This window comes from Geospiza fortis, unplaced genomic scaffold (assembly GCF_000277835.1).
Source record: "Geospiza fortis unplaced genomic scaffold, GeoFor_1.0 scaffold486, whole genome shotgun sequence".
NCBI classification, from domain to species: Eukaryota; Metazoa; Chordata; class Aves; order Passeriformes; family Thraupidae; genus Geospiza; species Geospiza fortis.
Window position 1 is genome coordinate 445,882 of NW_005054417.1, and position 14,107 is coordinate 459,988.

A 14,107-nucleotide genomic window follows, 5' to 3' on the forward strand; every position below is an offset into this window, starting at 1 on the left:
TCTGAGGGATGAAAGAGCTGCTGTGACTTTGGCCAGACCACAGTTTGCATCTCTGGTTGCCAAAGGCAGCTAGCACTCTGCAGAGCTCCAAATACCCCTTGTTTTTCCCCAGCACACTCTGGAGATGGGATAGGCAAGAGATAAGGGAGAGGCATGGAAATTCCCCTCCAAGCAGAGGAAGGCTGGAGCAGGGGAGGCATGCAGGGAATTTCCTTCACACAAGGTGAATTTCCTGGGAGCAGCACTGGCTGGGATCTTTGCACAAAAACCATACTGACCATCTGCAGTAGAACATAGTATTGGCCTCACCTCCATGAAAGGGAATTGGAAATGTCACTGCACTGATCACATCTGGCTTGTGATGCACTTCCTACACATTGTGTGTTATCAGGTTACCTCATTTTCTTGCACATTTTTCCAGGCATCTTCCCCCAGCAGCCTTAAATTATATAATTTCAAACAAGTGGCCAGGTACCCTCAATGATCAGGGCTGCTTCTTCATCTCTCTCTCTGCCTTTAACACACACTGCTTGGAATAGTATTTTTTTAAAGCTCCATTTCAAAAGGATTCATGAGCTGAGGGCTGTTATCCTTCACCACCTAACTTCTTCACCTGTAATTCCTGACCAGACTAAACCCCTAAACCATTAACTTTGGTCCCTTCGTGAAACAGCATATCAAAAACATATCCAATTTTTGTTTTCACACTTTCTTTCCCTCTTCAGGAGAAACCAGAATGCCAAGCAGCATGGTGCACCTTACAAAATCCTCAGTGTCTACTACACTTCCTCCTTTTACCTACTAGGAGAATTGAAGGTGACTATTCTTACACCTACCACAACCATTTAAGTCATTCTTTGCTTTCTTCAGAAGTCTCCACACACACACACACACACATTCCTGCCTTGCATATGTTTCAGTACATTTTGCAAAGTTCTTTTATTTCATTTTTGGGGGAAGAAATAAGGGGAAATTTGTTGCAATTTTCCAATTCCTCATCTTCATAACCGGCAGTGAGTAACTCTTAATTCCTGTATGGCTATTCTTCTCCATCATCCATTGGGGTGAAGCTGACACAGTAATTCCTAGCATACAGTTGCTGGAAAAAAAAAATCCAAATGTGTTTATTTTCATTATATGGTGCTAAAAGGATGTGCAACTCAGCTAAGGAGCTATTGTGTACAGAATCGAACACTTTTCTATTTCATCCAAGCACTAAGTAAAAGCTTAACATCAAGGGTACGAGTCATCCTACCTATTCAACCAGTATCCCTCATGGAAGCAAAGCTGAGGATGCCAGAGGACCTGTGCCAGTACTGAGAAGCCTGTGAGCTGAACACATGCCTTTCCTACATCAGCAGAAGTGCAACACTTTCATAAAAAATACCCTTTACCATCTGACTCTCAGTCACAAACGTACCTGCACTTTTCAACTCGGTTGAACAAACCATGGCAAACCGTTAAAAGCTTTACATTTCCCATTTGGGGACCGGCAGAGTTATCAGAGCTGGCTGAGGAATTGCGAGCTTACATCAGCACTCAGCGATGCAGAGAAAAATTGAGGGGAAAAACCCGAAAACAACCACCCGAGAGGGATTTCCAGTATATAAAATTGTTGCAAGAGGTGCCAAAAGAAATAACTTCGAGGCAGAGAGTTTGACTTGATGGCTCTGCTAATTACAGGCCAGGGCTGCTCCCGCTGGGCTGCAGAAGGCCAAGGCTCGCTGTCAGGCAGACGGACAGACGGATTAGCCCCCGCTGCCCATTAAGGCACCGCTCCACTGTAGGCAGGGATACAGAAGGAAACATAAGAAGGCGGCATGTGCATAACCAAACAGGCTACCTTGCTGAAAAGAAAACCCCTAAAGCCACATTCTGCTTCATTAGCACATGAAAATAAGGTAATTGAATACTTCATTCTCCCATCCAGAGCCAGAGATCCATCACTCAGAGAAATGGAGTTTTGATAAGGTGGGGTGTTTAAATGAAGCAGAAAGAGTCTTTGAGTGTGCGTTACTTTGTTTGTCTGAGAGAAATCCCACTTAAACATAAGCAAAAAAGATATTAAAATCACTTTATCCTATGAATCACTCTAACATGACAAAGCCCCTCCAAGGATGGAATTTATACTAATTTCAACATTATTCTGAAGACAGAAGGTATTACACTTGTTGCTGCCTTTTTTTTTGCATCCAAATCCACTTGTCTCTCTTGTTTAGCTTTTTTTCTTTCCTCCTCTCTGTCTCACTAGATATTTTTGCTGGCTTTTAAAATTTCATACATCAAGAGATGAAAACGTCATCAACTGTCAGGGCAAGGTATTTTAATCAAATTTCTCTTGTTCTTTTTTTAAGTTATACATGTAGCACATTCAGGTTTTGGTGTTTTGATTTATTCAGCATTCCAGCTGACTACCGAAATATGAAAATAAATTTTATGAAATATTTATCATTACCAATTTCAGACTCAGACAGCTCCTATTTTAGTTTTTTAGCCTTGTTTTAGGGAAAAAAGATTTAAAAATCTGACATTTGAAAGGCAAAAACATAAGAAGAATGTGTTTCATTGTCTTTAGCAAGCTAAACAGCAACAATCTCATTTTCTCCCACTGGCTAATCACCTAAAGTATGAAGTGCAGTGACTGGCATTTCCTTCAGAAAAAAAATTATTTACGTAAATACTGTAAATAGACCCCTTTCCCCAGCCAAAAATGCCTGCTATGGTATTAGGTTTTTTATGAGAAAGCAGGAACTAGAGATGCAAAGAGCTAGACAGCCTGCACCCTTGGACCTTGGGTTTCAGTGTTATAGTTTCCCAGTCTGCTATGCTGATATATTATCTTGAACTATAAAGAAAAATAACATGACATTACAGACCAGCTCTCAGCACTGGCAACAGCAAGGATTTTGATAACATTTAAAAGACACCCCCCCAAGACTCTCTAAAAGTGATGCCTAACCATGTCTCAGGCTTTTGTCTTGCTCTCTCATGTGTCCAGGCATGTGATAAAGCAATTAAAAGGTTTTCCTGCTTTGAAATATGGGCAATAACCGCAGTACTTGGAAAGAGCTGCATTTTCACAATATTTAAAAGGTAACAACTAAATTGTGTTGGTGCTCAGGCTGTGCTATCACACCCCCTCGTACAGGCTCTCTGCTCCCATCACCACATCTTAGCTGCTGATGGCAGAACAAGTCCACTGCTGTGAAAAGCCAGTTTGGGGAGATAACCCTGCAGAAATATATTCTTGATTTTCTGTGGTTTAGTCTGCAAGTTGGGGTCTGTATGGTGGTTGGTATGGGATCAGCTGTGAGCCAGCTCTAGAGCAAGGGAGAGGGCAGGAACTGCAAGGAAAGAGGGACTTCAAGCTGTTGTGGACCTACACCTTCTGGAACAATGCCACTTTGGCCAAATGACTAAGGAGGGACCAAAGATACAACTGAAGGCCTGAGGCAGGGTCCAGGAGGTAAACGTCTCACCGCCTCTACTCGTGGTCAATATAATGGTGAGAAAATTAAAGGGCTTACATCTGAAGGCAAACATTCTTCAGGCTGAAGCTTCAGGAAGCAATCTTTAAGGTAACTAGGTCCTACCACATAGCTTTGAAATGCATACAGCAGAACCACCACCTTAAAGTTCAGTCACCACTTCACATAGCTTGGCAACCCAAAAAACCAGAGAGGTGACACAAGTGAGCACATGGTACCACCAGCTGAAGGCACACTGCTGCTCTCCAAAGATGCAGTGGGCAAGCAAAGGGGAGCTGGGCTGAAGGTTTTACTGTGGGTGCACTTCAACAGTCCAGCCTTGAGATCGATCTGAGCAGCACTTGCCGCTCTTGCGCTACGGCTGCCACAGGCAACAGCAGGGCTGGCAACCCTTTTATTGTGCTGCTGGCTGAACAGACCTCCCAGCAAAATTAGCAGGCCACGAATTAACACCCCCTTTAGTGCCTGCCAACAGAAAACAAAAATAAAACAAAACCATGTGGCCAAGGGTTGTGTAAAATGCTGTCACAGGCCTTCTTGCATATTTTCCCCACCCTTTGACTGGGAGAACACACTGTGAAAACTTTGCAACTAAAGAAAACATTTGCAAATTATACCCAGCTTATGATTTTCTCTGGAATAAATCTGGGTAAAGCAAAATAAGGACTCGCTCTCAATCTCTATCTCAGAAATAATATCTTAAATCAAACTGTCTAAACAACCCTCTTTATCACCTAGTGAGATACAGATTTCTCAGGCCTGAGTCCAGAAAGCAAACCATGTGCCCCAGGAATTCATACAGAGCAAGCTGGAGCTGCAGAGCCCATCAGGAAAGAGAAAAATGTGTATCATCAAAGCACTGGTAACTTTCCACAACATGTTAGAAAATGACTCCAAGAGGTCTTATGCACATTGAGAACAGACACCAAACTAAGCTCTTGATGACCACAGTTACCCAACACCCCTGGCTTACTTCTTCTTACCAACACGCACCCAAAATCATAAGCAGTTTCCTTCATGCCCTATCTACATACAGAGATCCACGAAAAAGTCTAACAGTGCATATGCTGGCTTCCTTGAGTCAATGGAAAATTCTGCCTGAAGTTCCCCATAGCTAACAAGGTGCCAGCACTGAAGCAACATGAAAAAAAATATCAGGACTGTCATGTAGAACACCTTTGTTATACATCTAAGTCAGATGGGTCACAGAAGCAAGCAAAAAATTGATGGTAAAAGTTTCTCTACCTTAATAAATTTTTCAAAAAGCTAGTTTTTCAGCAAGTTCAGTTACAGAAGATGAGAATTACTGCCAGGAGCAATAGCATACATTATTATGACACACATATGTACCAGCACACATCCACATAACCCGCATGAAAAGAAACCAAGCATACTTCTACTTATTCTGCATCTCTAAAATTAAATCTAATTTTTTCTAACCATGTTCAGCAACAGAGGAAAATTTAACAGGTGTCATTGTTTCTCCCAGGTGTAATCATCTTTTTAATTTGCCCGTGTGAGAAAAGAAAAGCCATTTAATGAGAAGGATGAAATTGATGACTAATTAAACAACTTCGAGGGCCTGGAGGATTCTCCTCCATTTGGGATAGATTTCTTTTAGCTTTAAGCAAGCTGAAGGGCAAGAGACAGAGGCTTCCTTGGCTTTTTATTTTAGCTGGTATGTGTTTTTAAAGGCTTGAAGATGTTTCTCAGTTTACTTGTCAGCCTTTTTGGCATTGGTCATCCAGAGGTCTCTGCCCCAAAACACAATGGGTTTTTTTAAGGGCTTGTGACAATATCCCAGTGCAGTCCGATGCAAGCCTGGACATTTGTTTTGGTATTTAAGAGGCAGCACTTGCTAACAGTATTTTTTTGTCTGTTCACTGCCAGCTTTTTGAACTGCATATTTGTATGTAGTAACTGAAAGCAAGTCACCTCATCGAAACAGGCTTGTGACTGATTTTCTAGTGAAAACTTGCAAACAACAAACAGGAGGACAGGTCAGAGTTGCTGAGACATGTGGCCCCTTTCCCTTTTTCTTACACCACCACCACCTAAGGGACCTTTGATCTGAATGTCAGCGGTGAAAATACACAAACAGATACTCTCTTATTATATACTCACAGGTGTACATTCCTAAAACTGTTACATTCCATTACTTTCAGCTGTGCTTGAAAACAATACCTTCAGAAGTTGACCCTTTCTCTCCTCTGATGGCACTGGTATCCGAGTACAAAGCATCACAGCAAGCACGGTATTCCAAACAGGGGCAATGATCACGCCAACAAATTCAAGCAGCTCGTGTAAGGACAGGGCCAGAGCACTGACTGAAGTTTTTCTGTGTTACTTACACCGTGCGCCACTTTACAGCTTGCACAGAAAGGCTGCTTCTCCCACTCAGTAGGAACACTCCTGGGCCAGGCAGCTGGAGTTTTGATGCAGAGAAAGCTGGATTTGAGGCAAACTCGGCTCTGTTTTACCAGTGCAGCAAGAATTAAAAGTCTTATTGAAATACATTCAGCTCCTGTGGGTGTTCAGATCACTTCCCATAACAGCATGCAACGAATCATCTGTTTGGGCTGGGGTTATTGAATGCAAGAGCACATCCCATCCTCATAATGTCCCTACTTCTAGAAAAAATCAGTCTCCAACTTTGGCAGCTTAGCATAAAAGAAGTGCTCTTCTTCTGTTAAAAATATGACAGCATAATTCAGTAACTAGAGTGGAGTAAGAAAACGTGAGGGAATTTCTCCATTCTTTTCTCTGATTGTTCGGTACAGTGTTTATCAGCAGGCTGGTACCACATCTCCTTTTGTTAGGAAATTAAAAGTTGAACCGCAAACATAAAAGCCACCATGAACCATGCAATAACCTTCAGGCATTTTAAGAGCAGCAGAGGTTAGAAGGGCAGCTCCTGACTCTAAACAGCACCTATTGTTTCTCTTTCTTCTTGAATAACAAAAGCAGAGCTGAAAGCTATTTACCTGGTTTTACCTCTGTCAGATCTCATTTCCCCCTTTATTTTCAGCAGATGATCTTATCAAATGGTGTAATTTCTAACAATTGCTTTGATCAGATTTTGGTTTTTAATTTCGCTGTGATAGATGATTTCATTCTCAAATAGATAACTCAGCATACAAAGTCACAGCAGAAAAGTGTTTAGGAGACCTTAGGAGTCTGTCAATGTGTATTTAAATTAAGAGTGACTACTTTTAAGCTCATAAGTTAAAATGCTTTCATTTTGAAATCATGAGAGCCAACTCACAGTACAAGGCTCTGATCCTGCAAACACTCCCTCACAAACAACTTTCTGTCTGAGCCTTCCCATGTGTTCCCCTCCCGCTGCAGATTCACATAACTGGACGCTTAACTTGCCCAAAGCCAACTGCAGAGTGAGGCTGGAAGGATTAAACTCCCGATCCACAAACTTTTCGGTGTTCTGATATCCAACACAGCGTGTCCATTATATTATTCTAATTACTTATAAACAAAAACCTTACATGAGTCAGCACCATGCAGACTTTTTGTGAGTGGCCGGGAGGGGTCTGTAGTTCATATAGAATTATACAATCATTTAGGTTGGTATATAAAATCCTCAGAGATCTAGCCTTAAAAAAACCTCTTGCTACGAGATAAAAGCAATACACAATATATGAAGTTCTTCCACTGTTTTAAAATATTTCTAAAACTTTTGAAGAAAAAAAAAACCACCACTTTTTGGGGGTGTTTTGCTCTTTAGGAAAAAGGCTTATACAAAACAAATAATTTCTAGCATTACTGATTTTCACTTAGAAAATTATTTTCTTTTTTACTTTCTCTAAATCACAACATCCACCTCTTGTATTTTATATACTTCTGGAATTTTTTTAAAAGGTGGGGGAAAAATACCCCTTGAAAATATGTAACAGAAATCTAAACTGAGAAATGATTTTTTTTGCTATAGATGAAATACCAGTAAAGTATTTGCAACCCTAAAAACATCTTTAGACATAAAAATCTGTGATGCAAGTTTACAGCATTTGATTCTTTGTCACTAGCTGTGGTTTGTAAATGCCATATAGAACTTTAAGAAAACCACTAAAACCTGTGAAATAACAGGACTTCTTCTCATATGAAATCATCTTATAAATTCATATTTTCAAGAAATTCTAGTATAAGTGTTTAGAAGTTCATTTTCCTTACGTTACATGCTACCTACGAAATCTAACAATGTTACATTAGCAAGATCAGGTTCTTAAGTTAGAATTCTATCAGATAATCAGCTGCTATGAACTGTCATATCTCAGCTGGAGCTGATGTTCCACTAGGGCTTCAGACCAGCAAAGTGTTTCTGACAGTAAAAGAGGTACAAAACCAAGAGTGAAAACATGTCTTCTAATACAACATGGAATTATAATGAAGAGGCACATTTTTGAAAGTGGCTCACTCTTACAGCTTTTCAGTCCAGTTAAGAGTTTCACTGGAATATTTTCACTTTCTGCAAAGACAGCATCACCAATAGAAAATAAAATCAAGCCAAGTTCTGAAATGTGCTTTACTTTTTTTGGCATCAACTCTCAACCTTTCCCAGCCCCATTTCTATCCAAAGCTTTTCCCTAACTACAAACAAAAAGAAAACAGACATCTAAGTGCCTGTAAAAGACTAAAATTATTGCATACATTATTGGTTTTCTATGTATCTCTATTGAGCCACTTGAAATGTTGTAATTACATATATTTCCTGCTTTCATAAAACGTTGGTGAAAGGTTTGGTTACTATGGTCCTTTATAGCTCTGGAAGAACTGACAAGAGGAAAGAGGAAAGTGGAAAGAGGAAAGAAACTTTCCAATCAATTCAAAGGAAATGGAGTATGGTCATTTCCACTTGCAGAATCCACTCTATCAGGCTCTACAGACTTTTCTGGGTCACCTTCTGCAGTACAGAAGCATCTGGGCCCAACTTTCCTCTTACTACTTTCTTTTTCAGTGAAGGTATTATTAATTTATAAACATCAGGAAAAACTGGACATGGGGTGAGAAGTTTGAGAAAAAATGTATGGTTAGGCAGTTCATATAATTCTCCTCAGAACATGCCTGTGTCCCTGTGTTTTAGGATTTATGATTTCTCTGTTGTTTCAAATCTCACACGCACAAGTATCTCAAATCCTTCTTCAAAACCATCAATTTTGGGCAGGCACCTAAGAAACTTGATTACTTTTCTACATTACTTAACAAAGCAAGTTTTGTTAAAAATATTTATGCTGAAATTCTAAAAATGGCATTATACTTCAATGGGAAACAAGATTTATCTTGAACATTTGAAAATCAATCAGACTTCCTATCTCTAATCAAACAGATTTCCCATGTCTAACAAGAATTAGCTTAGTAACATTGCTTTTAAGAATATTTACTAGTGGCTTGTAAGAAAGAGAAAAGAAGTTTATTTCTCGTCTTTACTGTGCAAGTATTATGGGAGTCATCCCACCATGCAAGACAAACAGCATTTTCAATTATTTTGTATGGATGATGCAGTTTAATAACTAAAGATATTATGACCCTTAGCAGACAAAATAAAATTATTCTGGGAAATAGATGTGGGGGGCAAGGTTTTAAAACTACTTCACGTGACACAAATTGTTAATAAGAGGGTTACTAACAACAGTATTAGAAACCTTTAATTACAAATACACCATGATCTGGGTGCTATTTGCAATACACTTGCATCTGGCAAGCTAGACAGGACTGGAGGTTTTCAGAATATAATTGCAGGTGTGATTTTGAGAAGGCCAGCTTTCTTCACTGGCTTGCAGAGGACATAGAGCATACATAACTAACGAAGCATATACACCATCACGCAAAAGAAAAGCCTCCAAAAGCTTGAAAGGAGAAGGAAAGTAAGGAAACATTATCCCATCGTCCATCCATGCTTCTGGAATGTGGGCAGATCATAGTAAAAGTTTAAGCAGCAGGAAGATTAAAGGAAAACTGTTAAAGCCAAAAAGGACTCTCACATCATCTGGCGTAAGTCAGCCGTGCCTCTGCAGACTTCAGTGGAGATTCGCTGATTTACGCCAGTTGATGTTTTGACCCGACGGCTTCACAGAAGATACAATCGATTAATCGTGGGCTCTATCCCGATTAAAAGCTTCTCTTGCCATCACAGCACATCTTGCCCCAGCTGGAAGCCACTCTGACATTTTTCTTTTTGCTAGAAAGCACCCCATAGGCAAATTCCAAAATCATAATAATAATTATTAAAAAAAAAAAAAAGAAGTCTGCATAAATTGTCAACTACTGTTTGTTATTATTTATCATTTTTTGGCACATACAGACATACCAGGCACTTCATAGAAAATACTTTGAAGACAATTCCCTTCCCTGCAGAGCTTAAAAGAGAAGGTCCATTCTGCAAACATAGGGCACTGCTTTACCAAAAATTATTGCAATTATTCAAGTGGCATTCCTCACAGCAGTAAGGCTATGCTTATTATGCATGCTGGTAATTTTGGGTCTTGTGATGAACATGGCAAGCAAAAGAGGGTAAAAGATAAAGATATTTTATAGAGAAATGCTTCAGATGCACTACATTTGCAAAGTTTTCTGACCCTGAACACTTTTTCTGTGCATTTAATGAATGTGCCTCGTTTTCACAAAAATACCCAAACTAACCCAAACTGACCAACCAACCAACCAAAAAAAACCAACAAACAAACAAACAAAAAACCAACCAAAAACCCAACCCTTTGAGGCTTGTAATTTTTCAAGTACATGATGCTTAGTGTGTGGTTTCTACTGTGATACATTATTAATGAAGAAATCCTTAGGATTATTTGCTGTAATAAAAGAGTGGAATTGGGAACGGTGGCAACACTTCTGGAAGAGTAACACCCATATGGTTTCAAGCATGGACACCCAGCCCTACACAGAGCAGTACAACTGCAGACCCTGACAAGACTTTTGCCCAGCCTTCAAATTAAAAAGAAAAGTGGGTCAGCTGTAGAACTGAAATGCTATCAGGTTTGAGGACGGCTCAAAAAGGGGAAAAAAAGGTAGTAAGTTATAATTCTTAACAATGAAGATCACTTTTAACTTCACTTCTTGAGTATCAGAAAGCCACTATCACAATTTCAGAGCATCCAGAAAGAGAAGTGACCTATCAACTCAATAAAAAAGTATCTCTAGGAATGCTTGATGGTGTGAAGGCACAGTATCTTTCCAAGTATTACTTGGAACTAACAAGTATTTAGTTTTAATGAATAGGGCAGATCCATATTGGTGAGGAGTGGCAAATATTAACGTATTTGTTATACAGTGAATTTACACATAAAGGCACATTCCCTTCTTTGCCCCTTTCTCTGGGCCACAGACTTTTCATGGTAACATTTCATTACTACCTCAGGTTGGGTCATTCACTTTTGACAAAAGCTAACACTTGAATAAATTTTGGTGTGACTGTGATATGATTTGAGACACAAAGTTAAAAAAAAATCTGTTAGACTTCTTCATTTGTACAAGGCTTTTAGGAAAGTACTATTATTTATTTCTTGTTACTTTTAAGACATAAGTAATATCTTGTCAGTTTTCACTAGTCTCAAAGGAATGAATTTTGCAAACCAAGCCACAAGAAACAAAATCTGTGATCAATTTGCATTCATGTGTTAATTTTCAAAAACACAATCTTGACCATTAAGAAGAACATTTCCAAACTTATCGGTTAAACACACAGCACTGTATTTCCATCACAGTCACAAGATTGAAAACACATTATTATTAGGTGCTTTAGCAAACTCTTAACAGCTGCTGAGAACAGGAGCATTTCTACAACTATTGGCAAGATCTAGCAGGCTTGAAAATCAGGAAAATGAGATCCGGTCACGATATTTTTAGGATCAAACCTTTCCAAAAAAAAAAGTCATAAACTAAACAATCATACATGCAACTTGCAGTAAAACTGTCAATTGCACTACTCTGCCTCTTCTTATGTAGATACATATTATGCTGTAGTCTTTTAATTTGACATGGGGAAAAGTTGTTATGATCACCAGAGGTGCTCAAAGAACTTTAAAATTCCCATTGTGAAACAGCTGTGTATCAGTGTATTTCTGAAATTGTATTTGCTGCTCTTTAAAGGTTACTTATTTCAAACTGAAAGTGATGGTATGATCTTTTCCACTTCCATCCTAAATACTTTACAAGAGTTACAGAGTGTTTTAATTTGTTATATTTGCTGTGCTGGCTTACCTAATTTATGTAGAACTGTTCCCTCTTTTGAAGTGTTTGATAAAGGTTCATTTTAAGGATGCAGTGTCCCACATACATTTATTACTACAGAAAAACTTTTTAAAAATTACACTGCTAGCAGTAGAATCCATGAGAACACTTCAGGTTTAGAAATACTTTCAGATAATCTATTTGGTTTCTATTTGTCTTAAAGGAATCACATATTTAGAGGAGAAATGTATATTTTATGAATTTTTATACTCCATCTGGAGCTAGCATTTCATATTTACCAACTGGTGCAAAAGAGAGTTCATCTGAACACGGGAACTAGGATTCCACTTAATTTGTCATCTGTGATTATCACTTGTAAGCCTCTGAATTTATTAAAGACAACTACTGTGTGATAAGGACAGTGGACACACTATTAACCATGTCATTTAAATTGCTTGAGCTGGCTTCATGCCCAAGTTCTTCAGATCCGTATATCAACACACTTGTTGCTGACAAGGACTCATTTTAGGGGGGAGATGAGGAACTCCCTCCCAACTGAGTATGCTGTACAGATTTCTACAAAAATTCATGAGAATAAACAGCATTACTTGGTCTTTGTATTTTTGATTCCCACACAAGAGAACGACAAAACAATGACAAATAAGTGAAAGACTCTTCTTACTAGGAAAAAAAAAAGGGAGAAAGCATTTTTTCAATTTTCATTTAAAATTACTTGAATTTGCATTTTACAAGCATATTTTACTTGTAACTGCAATGCTGACAAACTAACAAAGACACCGCACTCAGTCACTTGCTCTGCCAAATTTTATGATCCCATATCTCTCCCACTCTTGCCTCCTCCACAGGATCTCTTGCTTTCACTTCATTAAGCCTGTAGGAAGGAGAAAACCTCTGGTGGCTGGACATAGTTTATCTCCAAAACTACTAAGAGTAACTTTATTTCACTTCTGGCAAGAACCACACCACAAAATAACACCACCACATTTGGAAAAGATGCGATTAAGAAGAATACAGGGATGATTTTACCCCCAGTTCATACCAAAATAAATACTAACATCTTTGACGGAAACAACCAACGTGTTAAGCTAGGCATACTACTTCCACTGTAGAAAAGACTCAGAATAGAAACTTTTTCACTGTGGTCTTCATCTGCTGTTTTCTGATTAAGAAAAGAAAGGCTATCCCGTTTTTAGAGGGGAGGACTGCATTAGCTTAAGAAGCATCTCAGTGTGTAAAAGCAGCTGATCACTCTGCTAAAAAATCCTGTGCTCCCCAATATGCACACCGTGTCCAGCAACAACTCGGCAGTCTCCTCCCAGCACGGCTGTGCTGGCTCTGCGGGCCGGAGCAAACACCCAGGTACTCACAGCACACGTGGGCAGGATGGAAGTGCTGGGGAAGAGGCTCTCCTACCTTCCACAAACTGTCCTTCGCCGTCTTCAAGTGAAGATCTGGAAACACAAATCCAAGCCTCCTAAAGTAAGAGTGCAACCAGCAGCCAGCCACACGCATTTATTTTTTACTGGTGAGCCATAAAATCGCCTGCCTGTCCAATTAATGCGAGCATCATTATTTTCATTTACCTTTCACCATCTCAGTTGAAGGAAAGAAGAGGGGGGAAAACAGGAAAGCAAACGCATAAAAGAAGCTTCAGAAACACGAGTTTCAACTCATTTATGAGCCCAGATAAAGGTTAATAGTTAAACTCCTTCCTCTCCCTCCCACCCTCACAATTATTGATGCCCTTCAAGAACTGAAATATTTTTTTTGTTCTCATTTACCAGAGGCTAGACAAACTGTCAACATCTCCACTTTATTTATGGGTTGAGCAAGAGCAGTTCCTCAAACATCAACATTTTTTACGTTAATCCTGGAGAGAATTCACTTCTCTAAAACTACAAAATTTGCCAACTTCTGTAGTATTTATTTTTAACGAACGAGAGCAAGAGCCTTGAGCTATCCTTCGCTGAGGAGGGAAGGGCGAAAGTGCAGCTCCACTCTCCCAATTTTAAAGCGCTTTCCCCCACCACTCAGCCCCGGATCACTCTCCATCCCATCACGCCCTTCCACCCCAAAAGTTTCCCCTCCCGATCCCCCACCTGCTCCACGTCCAGTGGGATTTCAAGGGAGGAAACAAAATTTGCGAAGTGGTTCCTTTTGGGCGATTTCTTCAACCCGTCTGGAGATTTAAACCTGTAAAACAAACACCTCTATTGAATGCAAACTAAGCTTTGGGGGTTGCCGAGTTAATTCCTCGGCAGACAGCTACTCTCAGTGTCTGGTTACACAAACATACCTACAGACAGGTTGGAGGGGAGCCCCTTAGAAACCAAAGAGAGGCGGGGGGAGGAAATAAAATCAAAATAGGCAGAAAGGTTGGACTGGGGGACTCCGAGGGGCAGCGGGGT

General features: G+C 39.6%; 1 long non-coding RNA gene across 1 annotated transcript; it reads right to left on the bottom strand.

Annotated features, from left to right (window-relative positions):
• Positions 1-958: 958 nt before the first annotated feature.
• On the bottom strand, positions 959-13,829 carry LOC115948518. Its single transcript, XR_004082336.1, has 3 exons — positions 13,799-13,829; positions 13,113-13,150; positions 959-1,099 (listed from the first exon to the last, which is right to left on the bottom strand). It is a non-coding gene; the product is annotated as an uncharacterized LOC115948518 (long non-coding RNA).
• Positions 13,830-14,107: the final 278 nt, after the last annotated feature.